This window comes from Apteryx mantelli, chromosome 17 (assembly GCF_036417845.1).
Source record: "Apteryx mantelli isolate bAptMan1 chromosome 17, bAptMan1.hap1, whole genome shotgun sequence".
In the NCBI taxonomy this organism is placed as follows: Eukaryota; Metazoa; Chordata; class Aves; order Apterygiformes; family Apterygidae; genus Apteryx; species Apteryx mantelli.
This window is the reverse complement of record NC_089994.1, coordinates 10,191,485-10,211,556: the sequence shown is the minus strand read 5'-3', so window position 1 is coordinate 10,211,556 and position 20,072 is coordinate 10,191,485. Positions and strand designations below refer to the sequence as shown.

General features: G+C 40.9%; 1 protein-coding gene across 1 annotated transcript in view; it reads left to right on the top strand.

Annotated features, from left to right (window-relative positions):
- Positions 1-3,607: 3,607 nt before the first annotated feature.
- Positions 3,608-20,072, top strand: part of GNB1L (G protein subunit beta 1 like) — a 43,043-nt gene continuing 26,578 nt past the window's right edge. Inside the window, exon 1 of the mRNA XM_067307089.1 lies at positions 3,608-3,685. The gene's annotated coding sequence lies outside the window, so the exon portion shown is untranslated. The remainder of the gene's footprint in view (positions 3,686-20,072) is intronic.

The window sequence follows — 20,072 nt, the reverse complement described above, 5'->3', positions numbered from 1 at the left end:
TCTGTTTTGCTTTTGCTAGCAAACCTGAGAAGATACAATCTGGCTGTATGCATTGCTAACTGAAACACTTGCCGTAGGAATGCAAAAACGCTGCCTGCAAGAGAACTGATTGTTGGCATGGAAAAAAATCACCAGGAAACCCTGTAATTTTGAGATGTGGTTGACTTTCTAAAGACAGGCAAGTCCACAACTGAAGCTGAAATCTGTCTTTTTGGGGGGAGAAATGCTTTCAAAACACACTTTTCTGGAGGGGGCTGACAGGCTCATAATCAGTGAAAGGAACGTTTTGGTGTGAGGAGATGGCTATGCCCAGGTAATAACTGATTTTGGACAGCCCATAGGAATAACCCACCAGCGTCTGTTCACCACCTGGTAACTACATATCCAGCTCTTTTGGATACCAGGGCCAGGTATCACAGAGCCAGGCTTCTGAAACTCGCCTTTTGCTACAAATGAAGCCAAACCAGCTGCTGAGGTTTGCAGAGATCCTGACACTATAGCACGGAGCTGCTCTTCATTCAGCTTGATGATATCTGCTCATCTTAGCCAGTACCTAGAGGTATGGCCAGTTAGTCAGGCCTTGCCTGCACTACAGACTTTGGAGCTGAGCAGGTGGAGGAGAAATACCCCTAGCAGAGACAAAGCAAGTGAAAAGCTGTTGAAAGGCCTCATAGCAGACAAAGCCTACACAACGAAACTATCTCCTCTAATTAATCCACGGTCATCAATGAGGCAAATGTCTCTGCCTCCTGAGCCAGACAGGGTGGTGTTTTAATAATAGGCATAAATCTATTGTGCTTCTCTCCTCATGACCTAGCATATGCTGTCAGGGCACTGCATACCTCAGAGAAGGAGTAGAATTTATGTGCACAATAAAACAATAGAGCTTCAGTGATATCAGCTGTTTGACAAACTTTAATATACATTTGCTATAAAACAGGCAGCAATTACCAGAATGTGATACTGAAATAAAAATCCTTGATCCATTTGCACGATAGATCTTCAATTTACTCACATTCATGTGAGAGACACATAAAAATGATATCCATGCTTAAAATCACTTAGAAGCACAGTCTGAAAGACCCCACAGTTGCAAGTGATACTGCAGTACTTAGCTAATACTCATGTTTCGATGGCTTTGCCTTCATGATTCTTCCAGTGGTTCCTTTATGTTTTCTGGTATTTTGCCAAACACCTGTGAATCAGTGCACAACAAATATTCTTGCCATTTAATTTAGCCTTGCATAGAAAGGCTATATTAGGCCTGATGCAGATCTAATCCCAAACCTCTAAAGAGGTTTAAGGCACTCTGGTTTCACCTAATCCCGAAACCTAAACCAGAATCATTGAAAACCTCCATAACACCACAGGAATGGGCAAATAAAGGGTTTCCACTATGAAATTATTAAAAGGACACAGTGTGTCTTTTGGATTTGAGACCTAAAGCTTTACCTAAGGAGCTTGGACTGTCCACAATAAAAGTGTTTATTTTGAAGATAGGAGGTTGAAAGGTTTATTTGACTAGAGAGTTGATTCCGCCCCTCCCACCCAAAAAAGAGAGGGGTGATTTCCTAGAGGAGTGAAAAATCGGAAAAAAGGCTGAATAAGTAACAAGGCAGGGGCAGCCCAGCAAAGCAGCCAAAGACAATGAGGCCCAGGTTTCTGCTTAAATCTCAGTCAAGGCTTTCACTCTTTCTTATTCCTTCTGTGAGAAAGAGCACAGCCTTCAATACACAACCGAGGTCTTGGTCCCTGCAGTTATTCACAGTAAATATGGAAGAAATGACTTACTGGTGATACATTGCTGCTGTGCAAAATGGAGAACCTGTCTTTTCTGAGATCTCTTATTGATGAGAGATAACATGTAAAAACCTGCACTGTAATGGAACTTTCAATTACAAATTGCATCTAACTGTAATAAATTTGATCTTGCATTAATTCATGTTAAATTAATTGGATTCTGTCATTCCTGAATTCTGGTAACCACCTTATCTTGCCATATAACTCATTATCTTTGTGTTGTGAAAGGGGTATTTCATTTTGAAGGAGACTGCAGGGAATATTAACTGCATCATATTCTAATAAACATTTAGTTCCTAACAAATTAAAGACCTGAAGGTATCCTGTACATGTGGTTTCATTATGTGTGGAATTTTATAGCCATGATCTGCTGTTCTAAATCTAATTCAAATCACTTCAGCAAAATATGTAGGAAAACAGGGTTGTATTTGTGCTTTATACAATACTGAAGGTATTTATCTGTATTTAGGACATTCTTCATATTGAGAGGCATAGTTTCCTTAGTGCACTGCATTTTCATAACCATTGAATCCAGTTGACAGCCCTTTAGAGCACGCTCTCGGGAATTAGCTGTCCTATGGGTAATGGGTTTGAGATAATAATTAAATTAGAGTAGAAAAACAAAGCCCAGATTTACCTTCACATACTCACTTAAAATTTGTATGCCTTTGTTTGCACCAGTGGAAGTGGAACAGCATAACACTTATTAAACAGCACTGTGGTACTCTAGGTGTAATTTAACTTTGAAAAGCTCTTTGGCTCCAAAAATAAGAAAAATGAAAAGCATTAGTTTTATGATGTACCAATCTCTCTAACTGAAATTATAGCAGTGTAGCCTTCTGAGAAGCTACAAAAAATGAAGAAGCTTTTCCCTCTGAGACAGGTGATACAAGCAAATTATGGTTTGTTTTCCTTGAGCAGGTCTTGGTGTAGCTGGAGAGCAGCAGGGGACTCTTAAGGGGGAAGTTATGTGTTTCTGCAGTGCTGTCATGTACATGTGCTGTCACGAGAGCCTACCATCACCTGTCCAAGGAGGGTGGACGGGTATGTCAGCAGGGTACAGTTCCAACCCCACATACAGTGTTTTTGTTCTGATAGCAACAGTAAACATTAGGCTGGTTATTTAACTGTTGCTTGAGTCCAACTGTGATACCTAACCATTAACTTTCCTTTGGAACAGTTTCAGGGATCAACTTTTTCCTCTAAAGAGTCTCTTCTGCAAGGCAGCACCTGGAAAACTAACGGTGGCTCTGTCGGGCTGAAAGATTTGGGGCTGCCCGTCCCACAACAAATACGGATTCACAGTGGCAGCCAGCAGGCGAAAGTGAATTCAGGAGCGCGATAACCCAGCGCTCGGCAAACAGATTCCTGGCAAACGAAAGGCTGCAGGGAGCAGGTCTACGAGCATGGCCTGGCATGCACCCCCTGACCAGACTTCGCAGGGCACCAGAGCTGCAGCGACCCGCGCCACCCCCGCCCTCTTCTGCCGCTCCAGGCGCTCCTCGCCAGCGCCGGGGGCCCCAGGTCCTTCCACGGTGGCTTCTCGGGGCCCGGCGCCCCCACCGCGGAGGGGCAGTCTCTCCGGCAGCCCGGCCCGGAGCTCTCTCACCGGGGCCCCCTCAGGCGGCGCGGCCGCGCCGAGCGGCACCAACGGCCGCCGGGGCGCATGCGCGCCTCGCTGCTCTCCCCCTCCCTCCGCTACGTCATGCGCGGGCATCACGTGCTCGCTGCTGCCCGGCGCTCCGCTGCATCGGCCTGGCGGCGCGGAGGCCGCCTTAGGAACAGCAGAAGAAGGCCGAGTGATCGCTCTCCCCCAAAACCCCCGCGGAGCCGCCTGCCCGCAGCGGAGCGGAGCGGCGCCGCCCCGGCGCGCGGAGGGAGCCCGGTGAGCGGCCGCGGGCGGGCGAGAGGGGGCGGCCCTGCCTCCGCGCTGCCGCCGGGGAGGCGCGAGGAACGCACGTCACCGGCGGCGGGGGCGGGGCGTGCCGCCGTCACTGGCGCGGCGCCGCCTCGAGGGGCGCGTGGCGCTGTCGGGGGGGGGGGTTAGTGCGCGTGCGGCGGTGTCGTCACGGCAACCGCTGAGCGGCGCGCGGGGGGGGGCGGTGCGTTTCCGTTGCAGCCGTTACCGTCCTCGCTAGCGGCGTCGGAGGGGGCGCGCAGAGCTGGCGCGGCCGAAGGAGTAATTGCCGGGGGGGGGGGATGCTTTAGGCAGACGCTTGGAGGAGATTCAGCACGTCTCCTGCGCCAGGGCTGTGCTGGATAAAACCGTTCGGGTGGCCATCTGCGTCCGCTGAATTGCGGTTAAGCTGCTGCTCTGAAACGGCCTGTCTGGAGGGTCCCTGCGCAACGTCTCGTCCAGCAGCTGTAGCGCTAAAGCCTTGTGCTTTGAGTTCGGAACATACCCTATCAAATATTTAATATCAGTGAGCCGTAAATACCAAACCTAGTTGTAATGGAGCTTACAGTTTGGGTGTATTGAATTTTACAACTGTTCCGTAATAATCTCTGTGCTTTTATTTTATGACCAACAGTAATGAGTTTTTTTAAGGTAGTTAAAAGTAAGTGCTAGTGAGCAAGCTCGTCTCTCCTGCCCTTGTGTGGACGCTGCTCCTTGAGCAGTAGATCAAGGTGAGGCAGGGAACTGAATCTCCCAAATTCTGTACCCAATTCTGCTCTCAATTGAAAACACAACTTTAGGTGGGATTTTCCTTGCTTTGTGCCTCCCCATCTGCAAAATTGTAACTACAGTCCTCAAGAAGAGTTGTTGAGAGTAACCAGTTTTTAAAGTGCTTTAAGAGCCTTCACTTCAAAACATTTGCAAAAGTAAAAAATAGTAGTTATATAATAATACATGTAGTATAGTAATATGAAAAAATAGCGTATTTCTCCAACTGGATAAACTTCTGATCAACCTCATCTGATCTTCTAGCTGAATATACTCTGAGCTGGAAGTCAAACAGAGACCTCCTCAGGTCCCTTCCAACCTGAGTTATTCTATGATTGTATAATTAATACACTGTAATTTTATGCAAATAATGCAAATTTCTGTTCAGGTATAGCCTACTGAAATCTGCAAAACTCACCTTCTAGCAACAGGTTGACTAGAGTCCCTGGGTTTTTACTTTGACTGCTATCAGAAATTCTACTATCAGATTCTACTATCAGATTTCCCTTTGATTACTCTCAGGAAATTGAAGAAATCTTGCCTTGCTAGATTTTTCACAGGCCGCTTCAGTTAGCGGGGAAAGAGAAAGATCAGCACTGCTCGTTTGTCTTCACAGAGTAGTGGCCTGGGCGTGCTGCTCCCTTTTCACCGAAGGGCAGCACTGGTACTTTCAGATTCCTGTTAGCAGGGTTTACTTGCTTTTGCTCCCTCTACTGGCAGTCTGATTCTGCAGCAAAGTATTACAGATTTATTTATAAAGTGTGTGAGACATAAGTCTACTTTACAGTTATTCTCAGCATGGGCGCTTTGTTTGCTGTCTAGCATTTTATGGACCTAGCTGGTATTCTGAATGTATTCTTGTAGTGTTTGGGTGACGCCTACATACTGATACCTGAAATTTGGATTCTTTTATATATTTCTTCATCTCAGTAGGAGTACTTGATTAAAATAAATAAAATGCCTTATACAGCTCCTTTATATGTCAGAGCTTAAAGTGGACAATGTTCAGATTCAATAGCCTCATTCTGAAATGAACAAAGTACAAAACAGTTATGGTATGTGCTTTGGAAAAAATACAGGACGTGAGAGATTGAAATCTGCAGGCAACTTTTACTCTCTGAGAGTTGTTTTGCAGAACACTTCTTCATGCTTTTTAGTACAGTTTATTTGTGATTTATCTATCATTTGTACAAAGCTCTCTCCACCAAACCTCATTTTTAGTAGTATTTCTGTGAGGCGTTTCAAGAGGGGTCTGTGACTGGGAAGCATTTCATTTAATAATTTGTCCTTTCTGTATAAGTTATATGGAACGTAGAGGACATTTTATTTATTTTTAACAAAATAGATAGATTGTAAATAAACTACTGTGATAACTTCTTGTCTTTTAATGACCCCTATTCACATTTTTATTGATTTACAGGTAAAGTTGTTTTTCTAGCTATTGTAAAAATATCCTGTGATCAGGAAATCTGACTTGATTAGTTCTCACTTGAATGTGTCGTTATCATGTATAAAAATTTAACTGATGCATGCACTGGAGTAGAAGCCAGCTTCTAATTTCACAGATATAATCTATTTTTGGTTAATTGGTGTAAAAACTTATTTTTAAGCATTAGGATTACAATATTAGAATCTTAATGCATTAGGGAGCAAATGTTGGCTAACTACATTGCACCTTAATGACCGTGTTGACCGTTTTAGAATATTGTGAATTCCTTTTTGCAATGAAACCCTTAACTACTGACCCGTATATGTTCTCACATTCTAAGGAGACAATATTTTGGCTCTGTATCATGCAGTACATCTGGTTGTATCATGTCTTGTGTTTTCATACCTTCTATTTTGAGTGTTATTTCTCTGCAAGCTCAGCCATAACAACATACCATTTCATTGAACAGTAAGAACTGTAAACCGGTCAGTTGTAGCTAATTGGCTTATATGGGGAATTTAATGCTGAAGATTTCTGCTTTCCAAAATGTTATTCTATTAGGCATTTTCTTCATGGGGAAACTAGCTACTATGCTTACTCTTCTTGTTTTGCATAGCTGCATTGGGTTATAGATATATGCAAGCCAGTTTTCTGGTGCTGTGAAGAAAAATTTAGTAATGATTAAAAAAGGAAAGGTTGAACTTTCCTGTTCAGACACCTTTTATGAATTGTAATGCTGATTACTGTAATGTGCTGAGTATTTTTGCACAAAATTGAAATCTCAGCAATTTTACGTGTTTGTATGTATGTCTTTATAAAGAAAAAAGGTAAGTTCAGTAGCAATAATATTGCTGGATCCAAAAATTTAGTGTGGATGGATTTATGTTTTCTTTGTAAAAATACAGTTTGACCCACTAGAATATAGTTGGTAATACAAATTAAGGGTTTCAAATTAGCAATAGATTAAAAACTACTTTAACTACTAATTTGTTTTTTTTTTTTTCAAAATTGCTGGTCTTTGTGGAGCAGTAAAAGTGATCACAGAGCAATCAGAAAGAAAGAACTCTACAAAATCTGCACAATTTTTGCCCAAGCAAAACAGCTTGTTTTTGAGCTCTGTTGGCACAGCTGTGTGATAAAAAGTCAATTTTTAGCTTTTCATAAGTTTTTTTTTTTCACAATTGTAATGAATGCATTTCCTATGGTGCATTTTAATTATATGCAACTAATGATGGCATAACTCATCATTTCAAAATTGTTTGTGTCATTCATGACTTGGTCTAAGCATTCATATGCAGTGGGATTATTTGAAAGAACTGGAACTTTGAAAGATGTCAGAGTTGCCCTGTTGAGAGAAGTGACTCATTAAACAGTATGTGCTACTTATTAAGAGTTGATTATGGGTCACAGTTAGGCTTCAAATACTACGCAATTAATAGTTAAAAGGAAAAAAAAAAGTATTACTGGATATTGCTTTAAAAGGTATATATTAGTCTTGAAAGTTTCCAGACTATTGAACTGCAGAATCCAGGCTGTATCATGATTCAGAAGCATTTAAAATATGAATCGGCCTCTTCTGCATCTCAGAAGTGCAAGGTATTGGGGAAAGCTCCTTTTCTATAAACAGATTTGCCAGCGTAGGTCTTCAGATAAACTTAGAGTTGTAGCATCACACCATAAGCAAATTAAGAGTCTTAGGAGCAAAAAATCTCTTAGTCAGCAAATTGTTTCTCTCATGATTTATTCTTAAAGGCCAGAAGGTGATTGTGACAATCAAAAAATAATAATTTGTACAGGAAAGCCTTCCCAGGTGAGATTCAACACTGCCCTAAAGTTTGCAGCCTGAGTTTCCCAGAGCTGCTGGATGACTGTTGGGTGTGAGGTAAAGCCGAGCTGGAACTATTTGAAAAGAAAAATAGACCAATATTTAACAGTTTTGTAGTTACTCCACAGCTTTTCAGTAGAAGCCATATTTCTTTGATTTAGGGGAGGGAAAGATTCTGCTCTAAAACGTACCGGATAGGAATCTTAGGACAGACTTTTTGCACTCAGACAGCTGGAACAGCTGTAGATTCCCCACTGAAATGAAAATGCTACACTTCAAGATTTAGGAAGGTAAAAAGTGTGACCAGAGCATTAAATAGAAGGGCTATATGATACCAAAATTTAGCTCTGTGTTTATTATAAAGAAAATCCTAGTTGTAGAGGAGAAAAAAATGAACTTGTTCCACCACTTTCTTTTTTCCTCAGGAGAAAACACAGAATATATCCTAGGTAATAAATCTGTTTTATGGCTCACATGAGAAAGGGTGGAGAAACTCCCATTATTTTCTTCCCAGAAATTGAAATGCACATGAGCTAACATGGGAGACACTGGGATTTTCATCCAACAAATGCACAGCTGGCTTCTACTTTTATTATTTTTCTAAGCCTAATAATTTTTCATTTGATTAGCTGGTGGCTGACAAAACTATCACTTGCTCCGTGTTTTGTATATTTAGTAGAGTAGGTGTGATGCAAAAAAGAGGTTGTAATACATACCCAGAAGCATAGCTCAACTTGTTCAGCTGATAAGAAATTTCTACTTGCCTCTCCTTAAAATGCAAGTTTCTATCATCAGGATTTGAGTTTGAATATCAAAAAAGTAGCTGCTTGAAAACTGGAGACATTAGAATTATAGCATTTGAGAGTGTTTGAGGGTGTGTTTTTTTTAATTTTATTTCACATTATAGATTTGCATTACACTCTAGAGATACAAATAAATAGACAGGAGCATCTCCTAATAAGTTGACAGTCTACAGGACCAATTTTGCCATGATAAAGTGGGGAGACTGTTGGAGAGAAAAAGTCCTATTTAGTGTAAGGAGGTGGGGGAGGCAGAGCTGCAAACAAGATATGAGGCATCAAGGATTTAAGTGTTTTCAGGGTGAGCTGTGCTGTATAGGATCAGTAAGTGTTGCAGAATGGAAATTTGTAGAAGACCCATGGACACATGTAATGCAGAGGAAACCAAGGAGACAAGCGAAATCTTGATAAGGTGAGCATGCCTACATGTGGGCGAAGAGGAGACATCTAGGAGTGAGGCTGATCTGATGAGCCGTGTCTGTGCAGAGCTTTGTAGGTAAAGCTGTGAAATCTGAATTCAGAATCAGGAGGCAGAATGGCCTATCAAAGCTTCTAACTTTTTGTGCATTCTAAAAAATAAATATATTGGAGAACCTAGTAACCATGCCTGTTTTGTGTTGGCCATTAATACCAGTGACAGAGCAGATCTGCTCCTGCCGCATTGGCTGTCCTGGCATTTAAAGTGCTAAGCTGCATCAGAGCTTGTTATCTTTGTTGTCCTGGGCAAAGCAATGCTAACGTGTTCCCTAAGTAAGCAGCAGAGGAAGAAGAATGCAGTTTTATCCCAGATTGTTAGGTCTGTGTTGTCCATGCGTTTAATATGGTGTTTCTAATTGTTGCTTTCAAAGATTCCAAAACAACTCAGCACGTTTTGGGGGTTGGAGAGGATGTGGGCTATCTGCTTTTGCTTGAATGTTCTATGACGTCTTCTCTGTTTTTAATTTGTAGGGATTTATAAATGATAAATGTTCAAAACCTTCTAAGAAATTTTTTAAGTGAAATGACCTTGAAGCTACAAGTCCATTAGAAATCCAGACTTCTGCTTAATTTGAGGTCAGTTTTGTGTTCTTTTATACTGTGTTTAGCTGAGGAAGAAATGTTTTTCTAAAGGTTAGTAGAATCTATGTGCTATGCATCTATGTGCTGACCTGGCTCCCCTGCACTCACTAAATAATTGTTGACAAGTTCAAGCTCTGTAACTGGAAGGTTACAACTTTGTTAAATGCCATAAGCCAATATATTTTCATGGATAAAGAAAACAACCTTAATGGGAAAATATGAGAATACTGAAGTGGCAGTAGATCATCATGAGAACTCTCTTTTGGATGTAGCTCCCTTTGAGGATTTATGTCTGCTAGATATCAGAACACTTGGTGTATGGGACTGTTACTTGGGCCGTGGAAGTGTGTGAGCCTGTATCAGTAATGTCTTGTTCCACTTGGGTCTTTCCCAGTGCACAGGTCCATGTAGCGACTTCTCCAGAGGAGGTATAATTTGGGCAGCCAGCTTCACACACCGTCTCCCTCCTTTTTCCTCGGTCTGTCTTGCTTGAATTTGCATCTCTGGCCTGCTAGTATTTAGTCATTTGCTCTAATAAATTTTCTGTTCTGTGGTGGACCCATTTGACATTGTGAAGCTGTACTTTTGAGTTATAACACCTTTAGACCCTTTGATTCTTTTGGCCTCTGACATGTGAGACATGCCACGTCGGTTCCTGGCTGGGGACCTGTATTGCCGTGTGACAGGAGGGATGCATTCCTGGAGTGCAGGTGGGGACACTGCTGCTTACTAGAGCCCCTTTGAGCAGCGGTGGCCTGCCACAGTGGTGCACACACTGCTGCAGCACAGCACCGCGGCCTCTCTTCTGCACTCGGATCCCATGTGCCAGAGGGCTCTCCACCCAACCTGCAATAGGTCACAGACAGGGAGAGAGCCCATGGTGCTGTGCTGCGTAATTGATATACAGTCGTAGCTGCAGTGACGTTTCTGGCCTGATACTGTTATAGAGCATTTATGCTCAGTGCATGAGGTCTGACAGGTTCACTGTTGGTAACAATTTGACCTTACTGAACAAGACTCTTAAATTTGAGAGTAATTGGGAGCATGTGAAACGTTCAGGACATTTTTTCATTTTTACTTTTTTTTTCTAGTAAAGCGTATAGGCCCCCCACCTTTCACTTCAACAATTGAGGGTGTTGGTTACTTCCTCCTGTGTTTATGTAAGAAAAGTTTTTTATAGTCCGTTTTTCCAGTTGGCGTATGTACTTCCTCCATTGCAGCTTAACACATCATTCTTCCCACTCCCTCCCAACCACTGAAGTTAATGGAAGACCTTCATTTTTTTTATTTATAATAAAAATGGAGCTGGGGGTTGGAATGATACTGTTCCTGCTTGGAAACATGTTCTTCGACTGGCTATATTTTGTTTGTTCTCAGTAAAGGAGAAGCATGTAAGGTAGCAAAGATTAATCAGACATATCTAGTTTACAGGATGTTTGAACTGGAAATTTCCAGCTTACTACTTATTTCACTGAAAATCTCCCTAGAAAAGCAAAAAAGTTTTTCAAATGAATGGAAGTGGACTGCATTCTATTTTGTTGTAAAAATTTTCTTCAGGGAGTGCCAGATGTGAAGAATTTTTCAATATCATCCCTCCCAGCTCTGCAAGGATCCCAGCAAGGGTGAAGGTAGTCTCGGAGCACCATATCCACCCATCATTTTGCCCCCTATGTCTGGGTCTGGCATGCTGACAGCACTTGAGCCTTGCAAATTTGAAGCTGTGCTGGAGGTCCTAGCTTGAAGCAATGTTAATTGTCCTCAAAAGGGAGGAAGGTAGCATGGCCACTTCCCCTTCACTGGCTGACAGAGGTATTCCTTGTCAGGACAGCATGCACTGTATCCTCTTTAAGGACAGTACAGCATCTGTTTTGGTAGGGCTTCGCTTCTCCTTGCTGGATGTTTTTATCACCAACTTTTATCCAGGATGGTAATTTAGCCCCAGAATAGAATTACTAATATTTTGCTGTTACAGCCTTTTTTTCCCCCCTCTATGACAGATAGCTCATTGAGAATATGTATTGAGAATGTCTTCTATTTCCCGTATTTCAGGTGATATTTCTCAATAAAGGTTAAGTTTTGGAACTCATTTTCCAATTAAAGAGATATTTTAATATAATCTTGCAAGGTTTTCCAACACTAATGAACACAACCCTGGTCCTTCAGTGGGGATGCATGTCACTGTCTAGAATAGCTGCTGTCTAGAATATATTTAATTTGAAGGTGAACTGAAATACCTCACTGCTTCAGATCTTTAATATTTTCAGTCTTCATATAAGCCTTGTTTTTTCCCCAAGTGACTAGTTTTAAGGTGACATGGTGACTCTGGTCCAGTCAGGACAGAAATTCACTCTCCTCTTTTTCTATATACTAGCCTCCAGCTGTACTGCAAGCTTGCAGCAAAAACGTGGATCTGAGGAAGACAGAGCCTAATCACAGCCCTAGGCCTGACAATCCTTGTACTTTTAGTTGCGCATCTCACCCAGGGACATTTAAGGACCTGACAGGTCATTTAGCTCCTCTGGTATTGTTTCATTACTCTGTGAAAATAACATTTAAAAGGGACTCGCTTATTTTATTGCTTCATAGCTAAATAATTGAAATCAGCATTTAGCATTTAATTATAGTGGTTTTATACCGTAAATAGTGTAGTGCCTGCAGAAATATTTGGGTATTTTATAACATCCCCTGTTTTTAAAAATAGAGGGAAAGTCTGGAATTCTTGCCTTCACACTTGTGCCCATTAAATGTGGTTATCATTATCCAGTGACAGCATATGTTCTTTCTAAATAGTATTCTCTTCTCTTTCGTGCTGATACTATCTTTGTGCTAGATTATTCCTGTCCCTAGTAGAACTTCGGGGCAGGAGCGGGAAGTAAATGTGTCCCATATGGCTGCTTTGGACAGCAGTTTGGGGTGTGGGGAGACAGAAGAGGGGAGACAGTGGGGTCTCGGGGGCTGGTGCGTCCCTCCCGGTCACGAGTGGGGGAGCAGAGCCATGCCTTTCTGTACCATCGCGGGAGTGCGTTTCATTCAGGATGGGGTGAAATTACTTACTCTCCCATACGAGAGGAAGGGAGCCAGGGAGGAACTGTGACTCTGAGTCACTGTTCTCCTGGAGCGCCTCCTGGGGTGGTGCTGCTACATGCAGCCCAATACAAGACTGAGCCTGAAGGCCTGAACTGGCTGACTGCAAATATTTTACAGAAGTCTTATTTTCTGGTAATTACTTTAATATGATTCAGTCTTTTCTCTTTTGAGAAAAGTCTGATCTTGTTGATGACTCTTCATGCCTGATCCTTCCCCCACTGTTGTGGGAGCAGGGCAACCATTCCCATCCTTCCTGCACTATTCCTGCTTTGTTTCGCCTCCTAGTTTCAGCGGCTGCGAGTAGGTGCATTTCAAAGCGGTGCTGAGAGTGTTGCTCGTTAATACGGTGGACCAAGAGTGTGTCCTTGCAGAAGAATTACTAACCCTGGACCTGTTCTTTAGAAGTCTTTGAAACTACTAAGCTCACTGGAGATTGTGGGGGTAGAGCAGTTTGCAGAACTGGGGTTCTGGTGCTATTTGCCTATTAATGTGCCCAGCGCTGGATGGATATATGAAGAATGGCTAGGATTTAGGTTCCAGTGGGTCCCCAACACTATTTACTAGAGACTAATAATAATAGTGAACAGACTCATTCCATTCCCAGTTCTCTAGGGTTTTAAAAATCCAGCAGAACCAGCAAAATACCTAAAGCTCAGCCAGTGAAATCCAGCCAAGTTTTGTAAAAATTACAATGGTAGCTTCAATTATATATAAATTGTGCACTTTAAATGTACGATTTACTTAAAAGGAGTTACTTTGCCAAACCATAAATGTACCAATAACTAAACCAAGAAATAACAGTTTAAGAAATCTAAGTTTACAAGGCTTAGAAGAAAACTTGCAGATATTTTTAATGCTTTTATTTAAGCATGTGATTCATATTTAATCCTGGTTAGACCTAATTCATGCTTATATATCTTTATAGCAGGCTGTACACTTCTCATAAGCAATTGACCAGTCCATATTACTGCATTTGTTCAACATGGAGAGAGAGAGAGGTGTAGAGTACAACTCACTTTCATAACCTTTTGCATATATTAGAAAAAATCTGTCTCACATTATACCTGCAAGAAATACATGGGTGCTCATAATTCATATTATCCCATAAAATTTAGAAGAGCATTCTGAGACTGTAAATGAAGGTAATTTATATATAAAACCTCATCCATGAAGAATTTATTGCCATAGCAGATATAATATACCTTGGCACAGACGTCTTCCCTGAAACTAGTACTTGCAGATTTGAAAAAGGAACATACTGAGGTCCTTGCAGGTTAAATTATAATCTGATTTTATACCAAATATATTATTATGAAAGCTTTTGTGTTTGAGAGAGCTAAAGCTATTTGCCAAGTTAATGTTCCATGGCTGTTTCTTGCAGATGTGTGTGAACATCTTCAACTATGTGAGTAGTGTCCTTAAAATCAGTGTTAGTTTAGCAGTGTTATTCTTATGTAAAATTTTTGATGTGTATAAATATTTTTGACCTTAGTGGGAACTTTTTACCACTGAGGAAACTGCAGAAGTACATTTATATAAAATATTCTCATGTGCAGTGTCTGAAAATGAATCTTCTGCTTTGCAGAGGTAGTTTGTTATCAATTTCATGAAATCCAGGTCTCATTTCCTCCTGCAAGGACTGCACTGGGAACATGGGGCCTCATCTTCCTCTCTGCGCTTTGGCAAAACTGCCAGATAAAGGCCATGGGATCCATCCATCCCATCACCGTTTCAAGACAGGGGCCTTTCTGGGTGGCCGCAAGGAGATGTGGCCTCTGTGTCTGTGTAGATTCCTGCTGGTAGACTTGGGCGCATGGTGGCAGAAGAGAGGCCAAGGTAGGCTGCGGTTGCATCGCGGCAACGTTGTGCTAGCGCAGGTCTCGGGGAGATCCCAGCAGTGTCTCCCTCAGTGCTTGGGTGCCTGGAACAAGGATGCGTTTCCTTCTGTTCCTTATGCTGGGGTCTGGATTCTTTTTTCTTTTGAGACTACATTGTGCATATGTGCTTCTATTATTGATGCCTCTTTTTGACCCAAGCACTTTCACTTTCATTAAAGTTAATGATTTGAGATGAAAATGAAGGAAAAAGAAAAACAACCTGTTTCCGCTCCAACCTTTCTACATGGTACAAAGTAACCTTAAAATAGGGAAAGATCTGATTAGCCATAAAATATGTCACCTAAATGCATCTACCTTGGGAATGGAGAGAAACAGCTGCTAGCATGCTGTGCTATAGGGATTTTGGCCCAAGGCACCAAGAGAAACTACAGAGCTTATTGCTACAAAAGTGGACCAAAGCTCTTGAGCATTGGTATAGAACAGCTAAGACCTTTAAAATTCTTCCCTGAAAGATACACAGTGGTATAGGGAAGCAGTCTATTAGGCTTGGATGGACAGAGAATGTTATCAGTTCCTCTGGGATTTTAATTAGTAATTCCAGGAAGTCTAGGTGTTTCAGGAAGTGCCATTAAAAATATTATGCTGTTTCTTCCGGATGTAGATCCTTGCACAGTGCATTCACACTTAGCCTTTTCTGTGTTGGCTTGCCTTACAACAGAAATCCTAAACTATTGAGAGCAAAGATAACTTCCTTTGCCAGGTATATTAGCTGGAATTATATCTACTGCTGAAAGAAACAACTTCTTCCTTGGAAGTCATATGTGATTTTTGAGGTTAGTGGAGATTTTTCTCATCCAATTATATCTCATTGCAGGTGTCATTTTGCTTCTAGGTAAACCCTGAGTGGGCTCATATCTTGAGTACTGTGTACAGTTCTCTGCTTTTCCAGAATGATATAGTGGAGTTAGAGAAGGTGCAGAAAATGGCAACTGGAATGATCAAAGGAAATGGCATGTGAGGAGAGATTAAAAAGGCTGGCACTCTGGTTTAGAGAGAAAAAGGCTGTGAGTGGGGATATCACTGAGATTTACAAAATCATAAAGGTGATGGAAAAGCTGAATGTGAAACTGTTGTCCTCCAAATCCTGCAGTGCAAGAACTAGAAGGCATTCAATGAAACTAGTAGGAGATCAGGTTTGAAATGGATAAAAGAAAGTAGACCTTCATTTTCTGATACTTCAGGTAGTGATTTTGCTGTCACATCAGGTAGAGAGGGCAATAGTATCACTAGAGTCAAAAAGGATTAGACAATTTGATGGATAGCTGAAATCACTGTGCCTTGTAACATCAGTAATACAGCAACAATGGACGGGGAATGGACTGCAAAAAGCAGTCAGGTTTGTGCCTTTTCCCTAAGTAGTATCTTATATTACCACCGTTGGACACAGGTTTCTAGGCTAGATGGACCACTAGTCTGACCCTGTAGGGCATTTTTTATGCAATGCTAGAACCATGTATTTTCATTTGCAAAGCTCTGATTGTTAATACACTGAATTCTTATAAGGATAATAAAGAAAAATTTTGTGGCAAGTATGTTAATACTGTACTGTTTTTATGTGAAGTGTTAGTATGTGTTTCAAAGTCTGTCTGTTGGTAGCTAAATGCCTGCCTGTTACTATGTATAGCTAACATGGCATTTATTTGGAAAAAGTATACAGCTTGGAAAATGAAGTTTAAGTTTGTGTGTATGTTTGTTTATTTTTCTTGGCAGTAGATTTTAGTTATCTCTGAAGTGAAAAGCCATCCAGGTGCAGTGAAGCTGTGGGTGCTGTACGTACTCTAGCAGGACAAGTATGCAGGGAGTTGTTGAGTCAGAGCAGTTTCTTCATGCTCCAATACTTTGTGCTACTGAGATGCTTTTGTGCTAGTTCCAGGTAGGCCAAATCAAGGGAATAGGGCAGACAGAAACTCTGAGATAACCACGTTGGTGGATCGGGCGCCCAGAGCTTTTGCACAAGGGGGTTGGTCCCTGTTCTGGCAGTGGGCGTTCGGGCCGCGGCAGAGCGGTGCTAACGTCCCTGCAGAGCGGGGTGTCCTCCTCAGGCACCCTCTTCGGTGCTGCCCAGGGCCTCATGGCTCAGTCTCTGGGCTGAGGGTCAGTAAACCCTACTATTCAGGCTGCTGCTTCTTATAAAATTGCGAGTGCTTTTATTGTTTGGATTAATTTTTTTGGAAAATTATTTAGATTCATCTGTTATCAAAATTTGTAGCTTTTAGAGGGGGCCTGTAAAGAGGGGAAAAAAAAATACCATACGCACTAATTCGCTTTAATACAGGACACAGAAAAGCTCTTTAAAAATGTTTTGTCCACGTATGTCTTATTTTAGGAAACATTAAGCTTCTCAGCAAAACCACTCTCTATTTTAACTAGAGCACTTGAGCCTTGTTCACCCTGAAGCTTTGGACCGCTTGCGTAGCTCCCCCGCTCCAGAGGCGAGCGCCCGGCAGAGCGGCTCGGGCCCGGCAGCGATTGAGCAGCGCAGCTCGTGCCGGCCCGTCCTGCGTGAGGAAGCGGCTAGGGCTCTGCTGCTGCCGAGCGAGGCAGTGGAAACAGATCCTCGCCAGTGGTCTCAGATGTATTGTTTGGAAACATGTTTGGCTTTTAATCAAAAGAAATGGAGGGCTTGGTACTTAACAGGAGTTCAGTTTTTTTCTCTTGTTTTCAGTAAGTTAAATAAAGTTAACACAAATGAAGAGTTTAAAACATCTGAGTAAAACCTCTGTTAAGCTAATTGAGCTTTACTTCCTTGAGGCTTTTGATGCCATTGTCCTTTTTGTTCTCCAGTTTTCCAGGGAAGTACTTCAGCTATAGGACAAAAATAAACCAAAGAAACATTTTAAATCTTCTTCGTACCTAAAAGGTTTTATGCATATTCTTTAGTTATTATTTACTGGTTGCAAATTTCTCTTGATGTGAAAAAAAATACTATTCCAAGTATATTTTTTCTTAACAAAGATTTAACCCTCATTTTTATAGACAGTTTCACTATTTTTCCTACCAACATTTAGTTCAAAGGAGCACTTCTGAGCATGCATGCAAAAAACAGTTCTATTGTATAAAATGGAGATGTGTGTTTTATATCACGGGAGTTTAGCGAACAATGCAAAGGTCAATTGTGTTGCTTGCTCCCTGTCACATGGTGGGGGGGTGTATGAATGCATCCCTGGAATTCCACCGTGGGATCTGCATCTTTGAAGCTGATGCTAAAATTACTGCTTAGGCTCTTCCAAAGGCGGATACTGATAGAAGATTCAATGAAATCGAAGGTCGCCAGTCTGGTAGGCGTTGAAAGATACCTGGCTATGATACTATTTCTGATTTAATAATGCGAATGGGAGGCTAGCCCTTTGTAATAATTAGGACTAATTACTGAAGAGGTGTTGACAGATGGGCTAAGAGGAAACAAACTGCCTTTATCCAGTGGCTTAGAGTCAGATTACTAGTCTTGTGTTATCTGTTTCTCAGAAAGTAGAAGCTTCAATCATTCGCTAAGTCTTCAAAGGGGAAAGGATCCTAACAATATACAGGATTTGGGATGAAACTATGAAATACGTCTTTAACTCAAAATGGCTAAATTAATCCTCTTTCCGTAAATTATCATACTTTTAAAGTTTGAATTACAGATGGAGAATCTGATTATAGTACTGAAAAATAAGTGAAATCAATATTGATGACTGTCCTGTTGTTGTTTGTTGCTGCTCCTGCTCATGGATTAGTCTGTATCTAGTTCCTTGCTCTGTTAATTATCTTAATAGGAATTCTTTGTTTCCTTCCTTTGCTATGCTTGCTATCCACCTGAAACTGAAATGACAAGGGAAAATATTTAGTATGTTCTCATTTTTAGTGTTTGTTTTTTTGCTTATAAGCAGAAAATAGATCTGCCAAACCTTATCGCAGTTATTTAGCTGCTTAGGAGACAGGATCATGGATATTTTAGAAAATATAACAAATTACACATACTGCTGTTTTTACTGAGAAACTAGTCATTGATGTAGGATTTCTTTCTCTCTTTTCTCTTGCTTTCTGAGATGGTGTCCATCCAGGACTTCTGGATGCGGTAAGTAGATACCATCATCCGATAGGAATGGAGTTAGCAAAGACATTCAAGGGTTAATACTTTGTCACTAGAATGAGCACTCAGTGTGGCTTACTTTAGGCAAATGATTTAAAACTCTAGCAATCCCCCATCTTCTCAAATGACTGCTTTTAAGTGCATCTATTCCCCCTCTCCACCATGTATAGGTCCTGCTTTTCTGAGAAGCATGAGATAAATATGGTTGTCTTGGATGGCTTTTATAAGAAGAGGTAGTTTTCAATTATTTATTTACTTTTTAACAAAAGAGGCCTTTTAATTAGTGTTTAAATATTTATAACAGTTTTATTGTGCTGTAAAATCGGTTATACTTTGATCTAGATTTTCTGGTTTGAGATAATAGTGCTGGTAAAAGTTTCCCTAATGAATTTGGTCAGAACATGACATAATCTGATTATCTGATGAAAGATTGACACTTCAGTTCCTGCCAGCATAAAAGTGCAGTACAATAGGGGGCTGTTCAGCACACATTCAAAGGCTGGGAGTTCAAGTTCAGGTACTGCAGAGTTGTTCAAAGTTCCTAATTATGGTGGTGAAACAGTTTTGTGGTTTTTCACTGCATTTTTGGTCAGTAGTAGCATATCCTGGATGAGAGGAGTGAAGTTTGAAGTTACATATATAAACTACGTAACTCTGTCCTGTAACTTTTATTTTCTTTCTCTCCATTTGCTAAATAGTTATTGGTGTTACTCCTTAAAATATTGAGGAACTAATTGATCAAAACATTGCAGGCATAGGAAACAGTTAGTACTAGAAACTGGGAATTGAGCATCATCAGTATGCAATTGCTGTTGGACTCTCAACCAACTTTTTATTAATATCCCTTACATTTTAACCATTTAACTGTTTGGCATGTGATTACTCTTACCTCAGAGTGTTGGAGATGAGCATACTTAACTGAACTGCTGCATCCTACATACTCATGCAAAATGGCTATAGAATTATGTGATCAAATTAACATGAAAGAACAGTTGTGGGTTTGTATCTAAAATGTAATCTTAACTTCAACTGTTAAAATAAACATTTGTTTTATTTGATGTTCAGGCAATATTTGCTTTGTAAATGTCATTTCTGCTTGCACTGGAATTATAGGGATTCTTATTAGATTTCTTAGACTAATTTGTTCTCTGATAGCTTGGCTTATTTAAATGGCATTTGCTTATACTGTATTGGATGGGAATCCTAATGCACAAGTGGCAATACTATTAGTAATTACGCTTGAATTTTGAGGGGTATTTTATAACATAAAAATACTTTATAATCTGTTACTTTGAATGATATATTTAAAAGTGTTATACATGACCCTGCCTTTCCCCTAAATTATTAAAAGGATTATTGGAAAAAGTAAAATGTATGTACCAAATGGTATTGTCGTTACTGAAACACAGTTACTTCTGACCCTGGGAGTTCACCCGA